General features: G+C 46.7%; 1 protein-coding gene across 1 annotated transcript in view; it reads left to right on the top strand.

The window, feature by feature from the left end:
- The first annotated feature begins 3,674 nt into the window (after positions 1-3,674).
- The window catches only part of RAMAC (RNA guanine-7 methyltransferase activating subunit), a 5,374-nt gene continuing 3,296 nt past the window's right edge, over positions 3,675-5,752 (top strand). The window contains exon 1 of the mRNA XM_004708086.2: positions 3,675-3,758. The gene's annotated coding sequence lies outside the window, so the exon portion shown is untranslated. The remainder of the gene's footprint in view (positions 3,759-5,752) is intronic.

Raw genomic sequence — 5,752 nt, 5'->3', positions numbered from 1 at the left:
TCCAATTGTCTACAGATGGGCTTTGGGTCTCCATTCCAACTCCCCTTGTACGCATCAAAATGTGTAATTCACAGCTTTTTCATTCCCAAAATGATGTATCCCTCCTTCTCTAATTTCTTCACTGACAGTAGCCACCTTCTATGATACATAGTAACTCCTGGGCAGCAAACGACTAGCAGTTAGCGTTGGTTAGCATCTCCTACTCTGCTGAAGAAAGTCCTTGCACAAAGGATGCTTTAGTGTGAGCAAGACAGAGAAGGAGAGAGCAGGATGAGGGTTTTGTAATCTCAGATCAAAACAACTCCAAGTCATTAAGGGCCAGAAGTACTGATGTGAATCTAACCTGATGAGTCATATAACTTGAAATGTTTTCTTGCAGATTACACATTGATGCAATTTATAAGAGCTCTAATTATTATGTGCATTCTTATGAAGTCTTTCTTCACTTAAGCCCAAAGCATTTTACAAATATAATAAATGATTCCCATAATAACTTTATGAAGCAGTGAGGTAGCAAGGATGGTTATTCCCATTTTTGAGGATTAAAAACACAGGACAGAGAAGCATGATGAGATCTGCCTAGGGCAGAGTGAGTGAGTGGAAGGCTGTCCCTTTCAATGTTCGTTTAGTCTTTAACTCAGGTGTTGAACTCCATCCACATGGCTGGTCCATAGGGGCGGGAGAAGAAGGGAAGGTGGCTTGAACAATGTGAGCTGGTGATGGAAGAATATTCCAACGTCCATAAAGCCCATTCCAAACTGTCGGGAAGAGGACAGAAATTCAGGTTTGCATTGGGCATAGCCTGGTAATTACAAACTCCCTTCTATATCTGCTTTGCCCCAGAAATGAGAGTTACTTGCCTATTAAGAGAAAGAATATTCAAAATAAACCAAGTAGTTCATTTTTGCACTCTTTAAACAAGAACGGGGTTTTCTTTTCTTTGTCTTTGTTCATGTCATTCCATAGTTCAATCACGTCAAGTAGAATTGTACAATTGTTACCACAGTTTGCAGACTTTCTTTTCTACCTGGACTCCTTGACACCGTCTCCCTTTTACCCGCACACCACCACTGTACTCTCCGAAACCCGTATTCTACTTGCTGTCCCTTAGGGTCAACAATCCTGGATTTGGAAAAAACAAAACAAAACAAAAAGTTTTACTGAGACATAATTCACATATCATACATTCAATAATTCAACTATATCAAGAAGACATGTATAATTATTACTAAAATCAATTTTAGAACATTTTCTTCTTTCCCCTACTCCTTGTTATTAGCTCCCCCATTTTCCCCTAGCCCCCCACCCTACCCCCCAAACCAACTAATCCAATTACTGTCTCTATAGAGTCACCCATCCTGGATTTCTTGACCAAGAAACACACAAACACTAACAAAATAAAATAGAGTAAAACCACAATAGAAAAGACAGCACAAAATATTAAAAACCAGAACCACTCTAAAATGGGTGAAAAGGGAGATCAAATGATGAAAAGTTAAATTTTAACCTAATCACATCTTCCATAACCCACTTTCCAATGCACTTTGCATGAAAGCAAGGCTAAACACATCCCTAGTTTATCTATGTTCAGAAGGGATTTATGGGAGGCTTAATCTACTTGTATTAGCTCTACTTTTTTTTTCAAACTGCTACAACTTTTAAATGGGTCAAAAAGGAGATTAAATAAGATGTTATATTTTAAACTAAGTATTTCTACTACATTTGTTTCTACAATACTCTGTCTGATGACAAGGCTATTCACACTATTCACTTAGTTCAGATGGGATTCATCAAAGGCTTAATATACGTGTGGATCTTGAAAATGGGTTTGGGGCTTCCACTGTTATCTGTAGCCTTCTGCATACTGAATGTTCACAATACCACACCCTCCTTTGAATTTAGATTTTATTATTTACAATCCTTGGATCACATAGGCTGGTGTGGACTTAGTTGACACCTCACTTAGATGGCTGCTTGTTTGAAGATACATCTTTAAGACCCCAGGCACTATTCTTTCTGACAGTTGGGCACCATCTAGTTTCTTCACCACACTTTGCTAGCACCCATATCTTCAGTGATCTCACTTCATGAGGGCAAGTCTTAAGCAGGGCCATGTCATAAGAATTAATTGTTCTTAGATTGGGCTAGGATTTCGTGCAAGCCCAAGATTCATTTATATATCTATGGTTTATACATGTCTCTGATGCACCTTAGAGAAATCATTGTCATTTTGTTAGAGAACATTATCAATCATCTCCCTGAGCCACAAGATAGTTCTCTTGAGAGTGTCATTAATTTAGCCAATGGTATAGAATTTAAACACAGTTGAGTAAAGATTATACAAGTATAGGCTGGCTTCATTTCTACCCTCTTGAACAGAAGGAAAATTGTAAAGGATTTTCCCTTCTGAGAAATCCTGTTGCGGACCAGCTCCCAGGATGACAAAGTCACTGGTGGTGTTGCCCAGAAGTCAGGCTTTGTGTTACCTTTCACAATCGTGATTGTCTCTATGACAAGCAAACACATCAGCTAATAGAACGTACTGGTTTAGATTCAATTCCTAAGAACAAGGTACAAAGTAGTGTTTTGCCTGCCAAGTTCCTCACACAGATTGAATATAACACCTTGTGATAAAGTGGTTCTAGACTGATCTCCGATCAGACCTCCCAATCCCATCCTGTGTCCCTGCTTTCTTGCATCCCTACTCCCACTTCCAGGTTCTCTCGCTGTGCAGAATCTTGGTGGTGCAGTGGGTTCCCCAACCTACCAGCCACGCCGAACAAGAACGATGTAGTCTGTCTGCTTCCCTAAAAATGTATGGTCTCAGAAACCCCATGGAGCAGTTCTACTCTGTCCTAAAGAGCTGCTAAGAGTTGGAATTCGCTCAACAGCAGTGGGGTGCTTTTTAGGGTTCCCTTATGAGACAATGCACGCACGAGGAGGCTACCTGGTGGCTAGCTGCAAGGTCATCAGTTGAACCCCCCAGCTGCTTGCGGGACAGGGCTTTCTACTCCTGTCCTACAGGGTCGCGGTGAGTTTGGTTTTTGTATGTTTGATGAAGCAATGTGCTAACAATGAAAATTATTCACTCGCACATTTCCTGCTGTTCTAAAGCCATTTTATACGCTGTCTCCTTCCTCTGCTTATGCTGCCCAGTTCACTACATTGCTTGCCACGGAATGGATTTTGAGCTCTGGTGGCAGTGGTTACGAGTGGCGCTGCTAACCGCAAGGATGGCGGTTCGAAAGCACCAGAAAGCTTTCCTACCTCTAGAAAGTGTAACAGCCTTGACAACTCAGAGGGGCAGATCTACCTTACAGGGCAGGGTCGCTAGAGGTCATGGCAGCGCGTTCACAAGTGTTTCACTGGATGGTGACAGCGAGCAAAGCGTCGACAGCATCCGACAGAGTAGCGACCAGCTCGAAGGGGAGCCACCTCTTTGGGGTTCCGAGACTGCGCATCTCTAAGGTAACCGGCGCCCACAACCTCACCCTCGTCCCGGAGAGCTGCAGGTGGGCTTGAACAGCCGACCCCGCGCTGAGGAGCCCAGCGCGTAACCTACGGGGCTACGGAGACGCGGCGCACGGCTCCGCGCGGGCGCTAGATATCGCGACACTTAGCCGCCGGAAGCGGAAGTCAGGGGGTCGCTGCCGTCTGGCCCCAGGCGCTCCGTTCCCTGGGCGAGCTCCAGTGGCCGGAGTCCGCCGACACTGCTCGCCGCCGGAGCCCTGCCCGAGCGGGACAGCCGCACCCGGCAGGTGGGTCGCGGGCTCGGGGAGCGGGGGCCTCGGCCTGCGCGGGCTTTCCCCCGAGACCGGGCCCCCGTGCCCCGGGTCCGGAGCTTCGAGCGCTTGTCTCGGGAGCCGTGGCGGACGAGGGAGGGGGACGGAGAAACGCGCTGTGGCCGAGTCGGGACCCTGGTCTCCGAGTTCCCCGCCCGCCGCGCCTCGCCGCCTTCTGGTTGCTAATTCCCAGTGCTGGTTAGCGCGCCGCCGTCGTTGTGGAGGGTCGTGGTCGGGCCGTGAGTACACGGAGCTGAAAGGGGGACCCCCGCCGCCCACCCCGCCCCCAACCGAGAAGCTGGCCCTGTGGACGTGGGGATGCAGGCCGGCATCGTGTCGCCTCTTCTAGCTCCTCGTTGAGACAGCCTGCTCTCGTTCCTTCCCTTCTCTGCGTGTTAGCGTGGGAAGTCTCCAGAGCGCACCGAACCCCAACCCCGTTCTTGGACCGAGACCCTCTGTTGCCACCCTCCCGCCCTCGTTTTCATTTGTAGGGTTTTCTTAAAGGAGGTCAAGCTTTGCTCTCTCCCCTCCCCCCTCTTCCCACAGAATTAGCATAAACATTAAACCGAACTATAATCTCATATCCTTGGGGCAAGTTACAATGGGATCCCCCTCGGTGTGGGTCAGGATAAAGGTGAGCCTTCTTTACCTGGGCCAGGGGTGGGACAGAGGACATACCCCAAAGAGCACATTTCCATAGCTTTGTGATTTTGACTGGGGAGCTTCATCTTTCTAGTGATTTCTGTGAGTTTTGCAGAACTCCAAGCCTCTTTTTAATGGCTGCTTTATTCCAAACTCGTGTTTTGGATTTTGAGGATTTGGCATCAGTTTGCCAGCTCCAGGCACCCTGCTCCAAATTATTTTGGAGACTTGAGGCAAGGAGAGAAAGTGAAGTTTTAGTTAGTGAGGGCTGGGGATGGGAATAGGTACTCTGATAAGTACTTGGGCAAGGAAGACTGGGAATAGGGTGCTCCTTCCAGAGTCCCGCTAGTTCCAGAATCTCCTTCCTGGTTCCTCAAGGGCTACGCCTTCTGCAGCATAAGCCAACCTTTCCCCTAAATTTAGGTAGAGAGCTCTCTGAGAATGTGGGAAATTTGATGAAAGAATACTACTTCTGGGTGAATCAACTCATAATTGGTTCATACAGATGTCAGCATTTTAGCCACCAGACAATAGCTATCGGCGTTATAGATAAGAAGCTGGGACAGGACTACAGTGGCTATCGTTATACTGTATAGTAACTTTCCTGGACTTTATAACTTTGCATTTAAATGCCTTCAAACATTTTCTCTCATGTATCTTTCAGTACTGTTCCCCATCACGCTTCATCCCTTCCCCTGTCAACAAACTCAGGTGCCCTATCCTGGAAAAAAAACAAACCCAGAGAGAATGTCCAGTGACCTTTTAGCTCCCACTCTCTCCTGCTTTCACCCAAGTTTCTTGAAAGCTTAGTTCACACTCCACGTGCATTTCTACTTCCTTACCTGACCTTTACTTCTTCATCAGTTGCAGCCCCGCTTCAACCCTTGCTCCCATGAAACACCTCCTCTGGGCTAGATCCAGTTCTCACCTTTTGGTTTTTTCCATCCCTCTGCTGTTTCCAATTGTTGCCCATTCCCCCTTTATCCTCTGGAGATCTGTGATCCTCCCGTCCGGGTCTCGTGTGCGTTCTTTCATCCCTTCTTTGTCTTTGCTGGGTCCTCTGCAAATTGATGTCCTCCAAGATTCTATGCCTAGATCCTTGTCGCAGTCCACATTTTTGTGAAGAATCACATTCGTTCTGATAGCATTAAACACCAACAAAATTGCTGATGTCTCCCATATTTATGCTCAGACACAAATAGTTAACTGAACTGACTCTCGGTTTGAGTTCATCTGTCGTTGACTCTGGCCCACGCTTCTGTCTATGGTCCCTGAGGTATCCTAATCCGTCGAATCATTTGGCCCCAAACGTGGGCATTACCCTTTTT

This window comes from Echinops telfairi, unplaced genomic scaffold, assembly GCF_000313985.2.
Source record: "Echinops telfairi isolate 266 unplaced genomic scaffold, ASM31398v2 ScPeMD7_7;HRSCAF=31, whole genome shotgun sequence".
Taxonomy (NCBI): domain Eukaryota; kingdom Metazoa; phylum Chordata; class Mammalia; order Afrosoricida; family Tenrecidae; genus Echinops; species Echinops telfairi.
Note: the sequence above shows the minus strand (reverse complement) of the source record. Positions and strands in the feature narration are given on the sequence as shown.